At 34.7% G+C, this 16585-nt stretch overlaps 1 pseudogene; it reads right to left on the bottom strand.

The window, feature by feature from the left end:
• Window positions 1-7006: 7006 nt before the first annotated feature.
• LOC143574701 (putative F-box protein At4g22030 pseudogene) lies at window positions 7007-8391 on the bottom strand (annotated as a pseudogene).
• Window positions 8392-16585: the final 8194 nt, after the last annotated feature.

The following is a 16585-nucleotide window of genomic DNA, read 5'->3' as shown; positions in this document are numbered from 1 at the left end:
GGCTCTGATCATACCTCGCCCTACTATCTGCATCCGTCTGATTTCCCCAGGCAGATGCATGTGAACGAGGCCCTGAATGATAACAACTTTCTCGATTAGGTTCAAGAGATGGAGACTTTTTTGTTTGCGAAAAACAAAATAGGATTCGTCAATGGAACCATAAAGAAACCGGAGACAACACATGACAACCACATGTTGTGGCTTCGTTGCGACTCCATGATAAGAGGATGGCTAACTACGGCCATGGATAAATAGATTAGGGTTAGCGTAAAATACGCAACCTCTGCCAAAGATATGTGGGCGGATCTGCATGAACACTTTGGGAAAGATAACGCCCCTAGGGCGTACAAACTAAAACGGCTCTTAACCATGACGAAGCAAGACGGATCTTCTGTGTCAGCGTACTACACCTGATTAAAGACCCTGTGGGACGAAATCGGTACTGTTTTTTCTGTCCCTAAGTGTTCTTGTGCTGGTTGTACGTGTGGCATGAGCAAAAGGTTAACTGAGTCCAGTAACAAAGAAAGGATGTACGAATTCCTTCTTGGATTGGGCAACGAATTTTCAACCATTAGAACACAGATCCTTGCAATAAAACCAACACCTTCCTTGGGAGAGGCATTCCGTCTCGTTTCAGAAGATGAGCAACAAAGGGCTGTATCCGCGGGCAAAAGAACGAACATCGACTCCGCTGCATTCCAAGCTTCCATGAAGAGAGAAGGGTCTGTTAGGTCACTGTTCAGGATCGTACACAAATCCAGCAAGAAACCCAACAATGACAAGATAGACCATTGTGATTATTGTGGAAAAGATGGGCACAAGCGTGATGGGTGTTTCAAGCTTGTCGGGTACCCAGAATGGTGGCCCGGGAAGGGAAAAACCAAGAAGACAAATCCCAAGGCGGCATATGCTGAAGAAAGCCCGTTACCAGGGATGAGCAATGAACAGTACCAGCAGTTCCTGAGCATGTTTAGAAATGAAGGACCAACACAAACATCATTGACAGACAACTTCGCAGGTAAATTTAAACGCGAAGAAAAGTGGCTCATTGACTCAGGTGCTTCGGTACATATAACACACAGAAAAGAATGGCTTGACAACCAAGTGAAGGCATCAAATGAGATGCCTGTTTCAATTCCAAAATGGGTCTTTAATTCCAGTGGAAGGGAAAGGAACTTGCACTTTGTCAAATGGTTTAAAAATAAATAATGTTTTGCATGTTCCCAAGTTCACGTGCAACCTTTTATCTGTTAGCCGCTTATCAAACGATTTACAATGTGCTGTAACCTTCTTCCCTACCTTTTGTACCATGCAGGACCTGAGAACGAGGATATTGATTGGAGTGGGTGAGTGCAAAAATGGTCTTTATGAGGTGGACATGGTGGGTAGTGAAAGAAGAGCTATGATGGTGACTCTGGATGTTTGGCATGGACGTTTGGGACACGCATCACGAGACAAACTTTCATGTTTTGATTTTATTGATTTTCCTTCAAAGACTAGTATGTTCTTTTGTGATTCTTGTGTTAAAGCTAAACATAAAAGATTACCTTTTCCTGTTAGTTATATTAAAACTGAGGATTGCTTTGAGCTTTTACATTATGATATATGGGGGAAATACAGGACACCTTCACTTACTCAGGCGAGATATTTTCTTATCATTGTCGATGATTATAGTCGGGCTGTTTGGGTGTTCCTTTTGAAACATAAAAGTGAGGCAAGCGAATGTCTCATTTATTTTTACAAATTTGTCAAAACCAATTTTCTAAACCTATAAAACGCATTCGGTGTGATAACGGTGGGGAGTTCACCTCAAACCGTATGACAAAATTTTACGCCGAATGTGGTATCCTTCTTGAAACCACTTGCCCACACTCGCCTCAACAAAACGGTGTCGTGGAAAGGAAGCACCGACACCTTCTAGAAACAGCCCGTTCACTTAGGTTTGAGGCCAATTTACCAAAGTGGTTTTGGGGGGAGTGCATTTTAACCGCTGCTCACATTATAAATCGTCTCCCATCCAAAGTCATACACCACAAAACCCCATATGAAATAATTTACAAAAGAAAACCAATCTTTGATCTTTTGAGGGTCTTCGATTGTCTCACCTACTATAGAAATACAGACACAGACGGAGACAAGCTGGAAGAAAGGGGGGAAGCCAGGGGTATTCCTTGGTTACCCTATGGGAACAAAGGGTTACAAGGTTTTTGATGCACAGAAAAATAAGATAATCGTTTCAAGGGATGTAAAATTTATTGAAAACATTTTCTCTTACAAAACCAATGAAACTCGTTGCCTTGACAAAGATGATGGGATTTTTAGCTTCCCACCTTGGTATTATGAAGATTGTAAAAGGGGGTCAAGTAAAAATGATCCCGCTGCAGATAATATAGGGGATGATGATCACATAGAAATGGAAGCAACCGAGCCGAGAGAAGAAGGAGTTGACGTCGAATCCACTGAACCGGTGGATTCTAAACCAGAAAGATGTGAAATCGAGTCTATTGAACCCGTGACTTCAGAACCCCCACAGACGAATGAAACCGAGCCATTGGGTCCTGAACCCGTAGCTAGAGAAAGGAGAAGATCCAAACGTCTTGATGGGTTTGATGTAACGTTACCACCGTCCCTCGACCATGAACCATCCACCTCTGATCAACGTTCCTCGACGGTACACCCTATGTCTCATTATGTATCTTATGATAAATTTTCACATTCTCACAAAGTTTTTTTGTCGGCCATCGACAATAACAATGAGCCAAAAACATTTTATCAAGCCGTGCAGAATGAAAACTGGAGGACGGCTATGAAACGTGAGATTGAGGCCCTTGAAATGAATGGAACATGGACTCTTGAAGATTTGCCTGAAGGAAAGAAAGCCATTGATTCCAAGTGGGTGTACAAGTTCAAGTACAAACCAAATGGAGATATTGAAAGATACAAGGCTCGTTTGGTCGCTAAGGGCTTTACACAAATGGAAGGGGTCGACTTCCATGACACCTTTGCCCCCGATGCAAAATTGGTCACAGTTCGAACTATGTTGGCTGTTGCGGTCAAGAGAAATTGGTTGGTTCACCAATTGGATGTAAATAATGCGTTTCTCCATGGAGACTTGCATGAAGAAGTTTACATGAAAATACCTCAAGGTTTTGAGAAAGAAAAAGGGAACAAAGTGTGTTGGTTGAGAAAATCCTTGTATGGTCTTAAGCAAGCATCGAGAAATTGGTACTATAAATTCACCGCGGCTCTTCTTGAAGGCGGGTTCAGACAGTCCAAGGCAGATCACTCTATGTTCGTATTTAACAGGGGAGAAACATATGTTGCTGCCTTAATCTATGTAGACGATGTGATTTTGGTGGGCAACAATGCCAGCAAGATAAGGGAAATAAAATCCTTTTTGAATGAACGCTTCAGCATCAAGGACCTTGGAAGTCTCAAATATTTTTTGGGGATCGAAGTCACTCGAACAGAAGAAGGCATGGTTCTCAATCAAAGAAAGTATACACTTGATATTCTTGAAGACGCTGGCATGCTTGGTTGTCGCCCTAGTCATATGCCTATGGAACAAAATCTGAAGTTAAGAAAGGGGGAAGAGGAAGACCGTGTTGATGCGGGTCATTATCGTCGGCTTGTTGGGCGACTTCTCTATCTTCAAGCCACCCGTCCGGACATTGCACACTCTGTTAGTCTTCTAAGCCAATTCGTGGCTGATCCTCGTCAAATCCACCTTGATGCAGCGACCAGGGTCCTTCGCTATTTGAAAGCAACAGCCGGTCAGGGGATTCTACTTCCCAATAAAGGGGGAAACAATCTTGTTGCATACACAGATTCAGATTGGCTTGGGTGTCCTATCACTAGAAGATCCAGGACTGGATATCTTCTCCTCCTTGGAGGCACTCCTGTATCTTGGAAATCCAAGAAGCAATCCGTCGTATCACGGTCATCTGCAGAGGCTGAGTATAGAGCCATGGCTACTACCGTTAGCGAAATCATTTGGATGAGGTGGCTTCTCAAGGATCTCGACACCATTCAAGCGGCACCCACAACTCTTTTTTGTGATAACCTTGCGGTCAAACACATTGCCAACAATCCTGTCTTCCACGAACGTACCAAACACGTGGAAATGGATTGCTACTTTGTTCGTGAACGAGTAGAATCAAAAGAGATTGAGCCACTTCATATCAACACTAAACTCCAAATAGCAGACATATTCACCAAGGCACTTGGATCAAAGCAGTTGCAGACGTTACTTGGCAAGCTGGGTGTTCGTAACCTTCACATTCCAACTTGAGGGGGAATATTGTGGGATAATATTTACCATTATTATGGGATAATATTTACCTTTAATGTTCCTTATTTCCTGCCCCTAATCATGCCTAGAATCATGCTTCCATATTGTTTACGTTTTTTCCTATTTAAGTATCTTTGTCTTGTAATTGATTGAATATGAAATAATATACCAAGATTTTATAGAAGCCTGATTAATGGTTGCCATATTATGTGTATGCAATTCGTTGATCATATAAGGATATGTATACTGATATCAATAAAGCAAGAAATATATATGTTTTAGATCTGTGAATGTGTTTTGTGAGTCTTGAAGTGTTTTATTGTGTTCTAATATGAAATGGTTGAGATCTATATGTGTATTATTATGTAGGGAGGAATTAAGAACTTGAAGTGGTCAAATTAAATATTCAAACTTTGAATGAATGGTGTGTTGACGTCAGGGTATTTGGATGGACCGCTTCTTAACCTACCTTAATTTGATTTGGACAAATATTTATATGTACCTAGGAAAATTATGTAATCTTGGCCTATTCAAGTAATTTTCATGGACGATTTGTTATCATACTTATGTAACACACTAAGATACGCATGAAGGAAACCATATTGACTATAAATGTTAAGCGAGGGTAGAACATAAATTCACAATTATGACAAAAATTACGAGTTGCATTTTCCTTCGCCAATTTATCGTTGAGGCCTTTTGTAGCGGCCTTGTTTAAGGGGGAGAAAATAGCCACTATACCAATCGAGATAAAAATTCCTGTACCCTGAGATAGTGGGACATAACATTACTAACGAAACTAATGACAGTTGATACAATATGTAACGAGAATTACAAAAATAAAGAGAAATCTTTTGTTCAAAGTAGCAACTTCTTTGCGACAATTTATTATCAATATAGTGACGAATTTTTTGTACAAAATGGCAACATAACCCATTAGAATCAAATACAAGTCATTACAAAAAAAAATGATCCATCGAAACCTGTTATGGCTTATTCAAACAAAAATGGTCTATAAGACCCATTTCAACCTAACCCAACATAAGTTATTATACGTACACTCAAATATGACCGGTCACAACCACGCATTACTAATATAATCACTACATATGAATATGACCCGGTCATGCATGATCTTACCTGTTACAAACAAATATTATTAACCAAGACCCTCTATAACAAATTACAAAGAAACATCATTAAATATAAACCACTTCAATCGTTATGGCCTGTTCCAACTTACAAGACAAAAATAACCTATATATTAAAACCTGTTTCAAACAAATAACTAAATATTACTAAATATAAGACAATGCTTATAAACATGCATGCCCCGTTTATTCGCTACAACCAATTATTGCTAAATATAAGAAAATAAATAATTGTATGACCAAATTGTACTCGTTACATCCTGTCACTACTAGATATTATACAATATTAGACAATACATACAAATGTGACCCATTTATTCCCTATATTACTAGTATTGCCCATTATGAACCGTAACAAATCACATGCATGTATAACTAAGTTGACGTCAAATACCTTTAAAGAACATATTAGCCCCGTTACTCATTATAACCCGTAGACAAATACCCATTATGACCCGTTATGCATTATGATCCATATCACTTCATATCGTTGCGATCCATTCCAAGCAAAAGAGAACATCTTAAAACCCCTTGTTAACCAAATATAATCCAACGTTTAATACAAATACCTTTAAACCCGAAAATATAACTTGCGTAATGAGATCTACTAGTGATTCTTAATTTCTTAAAAGCCCGTTCTTAATTTATCTTCCCCCATAGACACATATAGATGATCGTTCAATACATAACCAACTTCAGGTAAAAAACCACGAAAAAAACATAATGCAAATATCAATCATATTAATGTAAAACGCGCTCGAGATCGTGCGCACGCGCACACACACTATATTATAATGCGTATGAGGAAGACAAAATATCATTTCACATAAATTTAAGAGTAACTAATTTCAAGTGTTAAAACACATTATACAATTCTATAAATTCTATAACAATTATCTTTTTGTTTAAAGTTCAAGCATTACTTAATTTCTTTGTCTCATATTCATAAAGAAACGAAGTGGAATAGAGGTAATCCAATATAAGAATTAATAAATTGTTTAACTTAATTAGATATGTGATGCTTTTTTTTTCTTTTTTTGCAAGTAATTATAGTACTGATTGGTGTATCTTACATCATGATGGTTGATTATATATCAACCGCCATCATCCAGATTTTAGATACGTATATGTATATAAACATCGATGCTAACAATATTATATATACAAAAAGATTGTTACATGTAATTGGTTGTTTTACGCCATGAAAAAGCATGTAAATCCCTTCTAATAAAATAAGTCACTATAACCAAGTAGGAAAACATAAAACAAATAACGGTCAATGGTTTGTCCAATATGTTTTGGACCATTCTAACGAGATATCTCGTAGCAGATTCTGTATGGTAATTAACAAATTAACCCTGTGAATAACTATTCATGTAATATGAAATGTTGTATATTATTAAATTTGTTAGTAGTTAAATATTATCAATTTTAAGTAGGTGTAACATATACAATTATGATATAATACCAAGAAGGAAGAAAATGACAAATCTTGATAACGTTTTCAACCAATTTACAAGCTCATGATTTAGTTAATTATATATATACATCATGAGAAAAATAATCAAGATCGAGGTCAATAATTTCTAAACTATCATAATTAAATAATTAGAAAAGTTTGCTTCCAAACTCTTCAATGTTACTGCCCAATCTTGAAGATGAAGCTGCAATATCTCTTAGCTCAGACAGGCTTCTTCCAAGCTGCAATGCCACCTTCATCTCAAACACTTCACCATTCTCTCTACTGACCATATCTCTTTCCTTCAAGTTTGATTCTATGGATTCCACCATCATCTTAAAGAAACCAGCATTGCTTCTATACATTTCAAACACCATCCCTACTTGCCCACCATGTTGCACGGTATTTACGACGCTTGCCATCACACCCCCCATGACCCCAAGCATCATGGCCCAAGAATTATGAGGGGAAGATGCAAGAAAGGCTGAACCAATCGTTCCGAAGCCGGTTAACAGAGGGCCAGCTATGGCTAAGGCTTTGTTTAGTTTCAAGGCCTTGTCACCTAACCTCAAGTAATCAGCTTTATCTTTAACTTCCAAAACCCTAAGTGTCTCTCTCATCTCTTCTTCAAGCTCCACACTCCAACCATTATTATCATTTGCCCGTTTAGCCACGGATGTCCTCCGTTTTTCGGGCCACCAAACCGCTGGTTCCACTTTGGCCGGAAACTTTTCGAGCATAACACCAAGTAGGGGAAGAGGGTAGGCTCTATCTAAAGCTAAAACTTTTTCCATAGCTTCATTAACATCGCTGAGAGTAGGATTTCCTATTACTATCTTTGTCTTGATTTCGTTTTCAAGTTGCTTGAGCAACCTTGCAGCATTTCTTTGTTCTTCAGCCAGTTGGGAAGGTTGAATCTTGTTCATGATGATCAACATCCCAGTGGCTGCCAAATACAAGAAACTTGATGAAAGCTTAAGGGCTTCCAAGGGTGCACCAGGTACACTAGTTATAGCAGATGCAATGCCAGCCATGGTTGCAGCCGAAAGAGTAATGGTGTTGATAGATGTTAGCAGAAGGCTGTTCCAGTTGTTCCTTTGCTCTCCAATGTTCTTATGCATCTCCACTCGATCCGAAACAGCCTCCAATATCGCGTAAAGTTTCTCCATTACTTCAGGATCAGGAGATACTCTAGGGTTGTTTTTGTTTTGTTTCTTGGGTGGAATTCTTGAAAATTCCATTTCTTCAATCAAACTTATGTTTGATTGGATCTTTGGAATAAGTGTACTTATACTAGTTGTTTGAATCTTTGGGAATTTGATAGAAGCCTTTGCCAAATTTTTTTGGGAAGAAGAAGATGATGGAGAAGAAATAGATGAAGAACACAAAAAAATAGAAGCCTGGTTAATGGCTGCCATGATTTATATCAATGTAAACTTGCAATCTTCTTGATATTGCCTATGAAAACCTAAAAGAATGCAAGAACAATGGTTAGGTGCTATTGTATGAAAGAGTTGGTTGATTTTTTTATTGGAAGAAGTTAGCATTGGTTGCCTATATATAGAAATGAGAAACAATACAGAATCAATCAAACCTTTGAAGTTTGAATATGCAAAGATCAAAGCACTCGGTTTCTTGGGGGTATTATGGTCTTATTTTGACCTTCAACTATCAATATATTGGCAATTTGGCATGCACAAATATTTGAAATTGTCAGGTGACTGTTTGCGCAGTTTATGGTGAAAGCACAGTTTAAATAGTCTCAATAAGACAAAAAAAAATGTTATTTGTAACTAACATTTAGATAAAATTCATACGAATATCGAATTTATCTTTGAGCATTACATATGAAACTATTGTATAGGTAGCATTCGAAGTATTCATTTAAGTCAAAATTAATTTACATATTAACCACGATGCAAATATAATAGAAGACGGTGACTGAAATATAAATTTAATCAACACAATCGACCTATATAAATTTAACTAGAAACAAATAATAAAACTAACAATATCAAATAAAACCTAAATTATTTAAAAGTTGTATTATTATTACTATTATTGAAGTTCATATCCTTTTTTCACTTCTTCCGTATTCCCAGTGATTTACAAGCGATCGAGACGCTCATTCGAATTATTGATCACTATTCGAAAAGAGCTCATCCTCGAGTTGTTGAAGTATATAAACTTAGTTGATTAGTGGTTTTGTTTCCCTAACTTTGCAATATCTTCGTCGTCACCAATTTGGTACCACATTTTTATTCATTATCAACTTGATAATTTTGTTGATCTTTCAATACCCTCCACCATAGGAAGACAAATAATGCTAGTAACTTGATTTTCGTTCTCTTCAGCATTTGTTTCCTTGATTTCTTGACTTTCTACCATGCGAACGTCTCTTGTGACATCAATCAGTATTTTGAGCTTCTTTACACTTGTTGTTAACCTCTATATCGTGATAACGCGTCAGCATCATGACGAGATGCACTGTTTCAACATTGTAATTATTATTAATTAATATAAGCATAACCCTATGATGTAAGAAGTAGGAATTTGGGACGATTTTTCTTCATTTTGACTAGATGTCTATGGATACGACTAGTGATGCTAACACGTAGATCTTTGTCTTACAATTGGATGCTAAATAGCACAAACCAACTTATTTTTGTGGACATCTCCACACCTACAATCATGTCATGTACTTTTGATTATGTAAAGTATGTTGGTTTTAGCAGGGAGATTCTCTACATCACAAACCATGAGCCCGACAATCTCCAAAGGATCGTGGTGGTTGAATTACTACAAAGCAACATCTATTAGGATAGTATTAACAAGCTTGATACCACCTGACTCCAAAAGAAAGTGATAAAATATGCTACACGTACGCTCTAGCAAACATTTAAATAAAATCCATATGAAAGAAATATTGTTATCAAAATATAGCCTATAAACAAAGATTCGTTTGTAATTATTAGAACAACTTTTTAAATGAAACAAAAGACTGTAACCGAATACTAGTTTCGGTCAAACATAACCAAAATGTAGACTTAACTAAAATAATTTTTTTTATAACTCATACACTCATTTAATCAGATCTACTCCATGTTGGCATATTCTCCTGTGGGCTTGAATCTTCAACCTCTAAGGAAGAAACACCATTAAAAATACCATTATGCTATAATAATATTAAAGCTAGTTAAAGCCTGACAGTATAAAATAAAACCAAAATTATAGAAAACGTCTTACGAGTATTACTTTTTACTTTTTTAGAGTTATGCATCGTTTGTTTCACACTTATTTAGTATTCTTATTGGGTTCAGAAACTAGTCCCGTGTAAATTATTGATCCCTTATTGATTATTAAATCAAATAATGCATGTCTTCGACTATACATAAATCTTGACAAACACATGATACGTTTGACATATTCTTAGGCATTAAATATCACTATTGAAAGGGAAATACAGAGAATTCATTAGTCGTACCACTTGTTGCGATTAAAATATTCTTGGTAATTATTGATAATATGCATATATTATTGTGCATGTATACAGATACTTAGGCAATATTAATAACCATACTATTTTTAGTATATTTTATGTATTCACATTATATATATATATATATATATATATATATATATATATACTAGTTTTAGAGCCCGTGTTACACATGGGATAATTCAAATTATAAAATTATAAGTAAAACAGATAATTACATGGCGTATATGAAAAAAAAATATATTACATCTATGTTTGTATATATACAATGTGTACATAAATTGATTTTATTTATATCACAAAATGGTTTTTTTAAATGAACTTAATAAAAAAAATATCCGTGCAAAATCGTACCCGATAATGCTTCTTTCTGCTGAAAAATTCATTCTCTGTGTCATATATGTATAACTGAAAGAATTTTGGTTATGAACCAATTTCGAAAATAAGATTTCTCATACGATAGTAGTTCTAACCACTCGGCCTAAATACAAAAGAGACGTTACCTATATTGATATATTTATTAATTTACTACCCATCAAAAGAAAGTAGGATATTAAATTATAACAATGGATGTTCTTCAAGAACTATGTTTTTCTGAGCTACACCATAAAAAAGATTTTGATAAGTTTCAGAGGGCTTCTCGACTTTGTCATAATGACAACATAAAAAATAGCATGTTAGCTCATTCAATTTTGTGAATATTTTGTTTCATTTGAGCATAGTTTTGCATGACATGCTTCCCATACAACATTCTGATCACTATTGAAGGAAAAATTAATGTTGACATCAATATTTGAAATTTGTTAAAAGTTAGAAGCATTGATAGGCATGGGAGTGGCATGTCGAAAGTGTTCGCAATCTTTTCTGAAGTTTTAATAGTTGAGGGAAAAATAGTCAATTTGTCAAATCCCGAACCTTTTGATTATTTCAAAAAATGCCCTTAAAAATAAATTTGAAACCCGAATCATGTTTAAAATTATAACTTTCATACTTTTGGCATTTTAAAGTCAACACTTTGAACCCATAACAAATTTGACGATAAATCTATTTTGCATTCTCAAACTTTTAAACATACTCAAAATTTTCATTTTTGACCCGTAACAAAATTTGACCTAAATGTAGTTAACTTGTATCAAACAATCTATTTACCAAATTTTGACCCATAAAATCAAATTTAACTTCCACAAAAAACCCGAAACAATTTTCATTTGAGAAACATGATTTGTTGTTGATTTTTGGAGTTCACCAAGTATTTTGAAATATATAGTAAAATAATATGTTAATATTTATATTTATAAAAATATATAGATATTATATAAATATAGTGTAAAAGGAAAGTGAATAATTATTGATTTATTACATATATTATGGTATATTAATTTTGGAGGGAAAAAAATTGTAAGAATTAACCAAAACATGACAAATGTCTTCATTTATTTTACTTTATTAGAATATGTAGATATAGAAAAAATGGTTCAAATAAGAATAAAGAGTTTCCTAGGAATAATAAGAACCAATAGATTTTTGACATTTGGCATTAAAACCTTTGGTAAAAGAGTAATTCTAGGAAACTATGTCGGTTTTTTGTAATTTTAAATCTCAACCATTGATTAACATGATTCAATGGCTATGATTAATTCTTAGTCTTCTTAGAAAACTACTTCTTTTTACTATAACCCTCCCCTTTAATAACATATGTGTATATATGTTGTTACATATATGTATCATTATGACTAACTTTGTTTTAGCATGTGTGATAAAAATAACAATAAAAATATTCATTTATTTTAATAATAGGAAATTAGCATAAAATTAAAAATTGTTGGACATTTTAGATAAGACGAAAGCATAAAATCTCTGGAAATTAAAATCATAAAACTAGAAAATTGGAAAATCCAATAATATACAATGAATCAAGATAAAGCTGGAAATTCTTTATTTGAATTTTGTGTTTAGATTTTCTAACTTTTTTATTGTTGATAATTCTATGTATTATTTTTGGAAGGCAATACGTATTTTTTTTCTGCCAACAAATATTAAATAAAGTAGGATAATAAAATAATAAAAAGGTTATGAGAGAGAGTGAGGATTTTTAGGAAACTAAGAATTAATATTTTTCTAGTTTACCAATTTTGTCCTTAATTAATTTTCTTAACTAATCTTCTTTAGTATTCATTTAATTACCCAATTGTCAGTTTGTTACTATGTAAATTAACCATTGATTTAAGAAATAGATGGTTTGGATTGATTTAACGAGTTTTCTAGAAAACTATGGTTTTCATTTGAACCTTTCCCCAAATTAAAAAACCCACTTGAGTTGTGAAAACCCGCGAAAACCCTATGTAACATCGTTTTTTTTTTGTTACATGTAATATATATTGTAACATTTAATACAAAACATCGAAACATCAAAAAAAATGTTTTGCTATTTTTTAACATTTTTTTACTAATTTTTATATATGTTTTCAGGAGAGAGAAAAAGTTATATTTATATTAACATTTTTTATTCACTTTAATTGTGAATCACAAGATTTAAACATTAATTAAAAACATATGGTTGAGAATAAGTTTCTAGAGTTTTCATAACTCAAGTAGGTTTTCATTTTATATTTAGCCTATATATATATATATATATGATAGGAGAAGAAAAGTAATAACGCATGAGGTATAAAGATCGGGACAAATATAGAAACTTAAGACTTGTTAATTCCAAAACTATGTGTGGTTGCATTTTTGTTTGAATAAGGTAAACTAAGCCATTGATGATCAAATTATTAACTTTATAATAATATTATATAGTAATTTCTAAACCACAGGATACTCTGATTAAGATCGCAAATTAAGATTTTGTTTTTTTTTATTCCTTTTCTTCTCTTTTTTGTCTTATATACTCTTAATATATTTGGTGAGATAAGATTTTTGGCATAACTCAAATGTGCTGTTATTAAAAAAAATATATATAAAAAAATAAGCATGGGTTGGAGATACACGTGAATATAAAAACAAAACAGATGCGTACTTGTGAGTTGTAACGTGAATCTCAACAAATGTATCGTACGTCTGTTTCTAATATTTTTTGTACATGTCTTGGTCATGCCCAATTATGGGTAAAAAAATTTTAAATTAATTTTACAAGTTGTTTATAGATAGAGTTGTTTACTTTGAAATTGATGATGTCGAAGGTATCAAAAATCACGTCTAACCATAAAACTTAATTATAGCAGACGAGCCGCGTTTTAGCGGCACCCTGGTGATTTTCTCTAAGGGAGATCAACGGCTCGAGTCTCGCTCATGACAAAATGTCATGTGTGCGCCAAATTTGGTTCTACCACAGTGTGTCTTCAATAGCTTGTTTCCCCTTGAATTGATGGTGGGTTGGGTCAGCAACACTGTCTGTAATGACGGTCATGAGTGGCCTTTTACTAATAGACGTACTCTAATGGTCGGGCTTTCTTGGTCTTTAAAAAAATGTATTAAAACTTAATGCATGCAATGGCATATATTATAGTGATTTATCTTTTAACCACTATATTAGATCCCTCTAAAATGTTTTTGAAAAGAAAAATAGAAAAGTAAAATACATGTTAGTAACTAATATTTCAAAAAATATATATGAATTAGCGACGACTACCCTAATCAACGAATATGAAATTATCACCAATGGATTACAGACGCTTGTAATCCCTAACACTGGTCGTTGACTAAAGGTAGGCCTTAGGGACAAATTATTAACAGCCAATCCATTGATGATACTTTAGATAAGTATCCATGGGTGATTCTTAGAATAAGATTCTTGATAGGATTCTCGCCCATAACTTTTAAGCCTTTGTCTATAAGAACAAGTTGTAATAAGCTAAGTCGTCAGACATATGCCGTATTTGTAGGAACATATGCCGTATTTGTAGGAACATAATCTTATCATTTTCGGTAAACAGTATAATAAACAAATATGAGCTGAAAAATGATAACAAAGATATGAGATGTATGTAACTTTAACCATATTTGTTTGTCGCCTCTCAAACCTCCCTACCTTGATATGTGCTATTTGTTGGTAACTGGAGTTTTGAAATTGGTGGTCTAAGAAAATAAAATCCGGAAAAGGTAGTCTTGAAATCATTGTATGTGCTGGTCGATACTACCTTTATGTTCAAAATATGCGCACCTCATTTGTATGAGTTTCTTTCTAGCTCTAGAATAATCCTTTCTTAATCTACTGTTATAATAAGCAACTGAATCAAAAATTTCAAACACGTTTTTGCATAAAACGTCTATACAATTCTTTTTATTAATAATAAATAAGAACATAATTCATACTACTATCTAAAATAAAACTTTTGATGGGTTTATATAACACCTATAATTCTAATCCTACTCAAATTAGAAAACATAATCATACTAGACTTCTAATTTATTTAATATAAATAAAAAAAATAACTTTGGCACCAAGTTATTCAACTTGGTCCATGAACTTTAGATCTCCATCAAACCGTCCCTTGAGATCTTCCGTACCACCCTTATACTTTTCGTATTAACCATTCGAGTCATTCAAGTTGGTATTGCACTAAGTTTTACACTTCCTCTCAATGTCAACTTCCATTGTTCCTCCAAGATCCTTCACACCTTGTAATGCTCACACTTCCTTGAGCTTGATTCTTGGATTTGACTTTTTCACTCTACCAGCAAGATTCTTTTTCGTGGTGACAGCTGAGCTTGTTTCGAGATTACCACTGTTTAAAACTGCATCACCCAGTTTCAGATAGGAAACAACTTTTGCTTTCTTAACCTCATGACTAACTATCATGATACTCAAAGCAATTCTTCCATCTTCACTTGATGCATGCTCTCACTCGAACTTAACTCCTTCATTCGTTCGTTTATTCGGATCCGAACTTTGCATGAACTTCATGCAAACTCCAACGTCAACTTTGTTGATTTTCAACCTTTTCTATTCCATCATAACAATTTTTAATATGAGACGGAGCTATCTCCTTGTACACTTCATCCAACACGGTTTCTTTCTCGTCTTGTTCGGTTACTGTCACGATTATGGTTACGTCTTGATCAACTGTACTTTTTTCTTCAACCACAATTTCCTCATCATCTAGATTCAAAATAACAATAGATTATTCCAATGTTACCTTCAACCGATTCGACTCTAAGTCTACTTCCTTACTTGTCCATCAACAGGAGCCTACTTCAAACCATTCATCTACCAGGTTCGGTTTAAATTCGGTGCCACTGCGTATTTTTCTTGAACCTCAGCCATATTAACCTCGACATCCCACGGTTCTTCTTCTTTAACAACAGCTGCATTACCTTCCTCTGTAGGTTCTCGACAGTATTTTGCCATATGCGCTCCTTGTCCACAGTTATGGTAACTAAAAGGAAACTGCTTTGGTTGGTACCTTGACTCCTTGTCTCAGTTCTCTTCGTCCGATGAATCTTCTTCAGAGTTGTCGTCTCGACCCTTTTTGTTCCATTCTTTCTTCTTCGATCGATGACGTTTCTCATTTTCCTAGTACTTGCCCTTTCCTTTCTCGCCATAAAGGTTCTTATTTTTGTTAAACCAATGCTTCTCCTTCCTTCCAACATACAAGGCTTCGTTCTGAGTTTTAACCGACACACCGATTAACTATTTTGCCATGGCTTCTTGTTCGGCAAGAATGTTCTCGAATTCGGTTATACTCGGTTGGGTTGCCCACCCTTGAATAGCGGTAACAAAGCTACGATACTCTAGCCTTAAACCGTGGATGAGTTATCCGCTTCATACGAGCATCGCTAACCTGAGACTCTTGATCGAGTTCTCCAATTTCACGGCATAGATTTTTAATTTTATGAAAATATTGTGAAATTAGAAGATCACCTTGGGAAATTATCATCAACTCACCTTCGACTAGTTGCAATATAGCATTGTTCTTCTTCGTAAATAAGGTCTCCAGCGTATCCCACGCTTGTTTGGGTTTTCGAGTTCTTGAATGTGATCAAGAACATCATCATCGACCATTGTCTTGATGATAAACATCGCCCGACCCGCTTTCATCTACCACTTCCTGATAACACCGTTTATATCGTTTGTGGGCTGTCTCGTCTCGGTACCGTTCGTTACCTGCCAAAGATCTTGACCTTGAAGATACGATTAGATGCATGTTGACCAATGTTTGTAGTTACACTGGTTCAACTTCTTG

The sequence above is a fragment of the Bidens hawaiensis genome, unplaced genomic scaffold (genome assembly GCF_021521415.1).
Source record: "Bidens hawaiensis isolate Kalapana, Puna unplaced genomic scaffold, B.hawaiensis_p1.1 tig00027084_1, whole genome shotgun sequence".
In the NCBI taxonomy this organism is placed as follows: domain Eukaryota; kingdom Viridiplantae; phylum Streptophyta; class Magnoliopsida; order Asterales; family Asteraceae; genus Bidens; species Bidens hawaiensis.
Note: the sequence above shows the minus strand (reverse complement) of the source record. Positions and strands in the feature narration are given on the sequence as shown.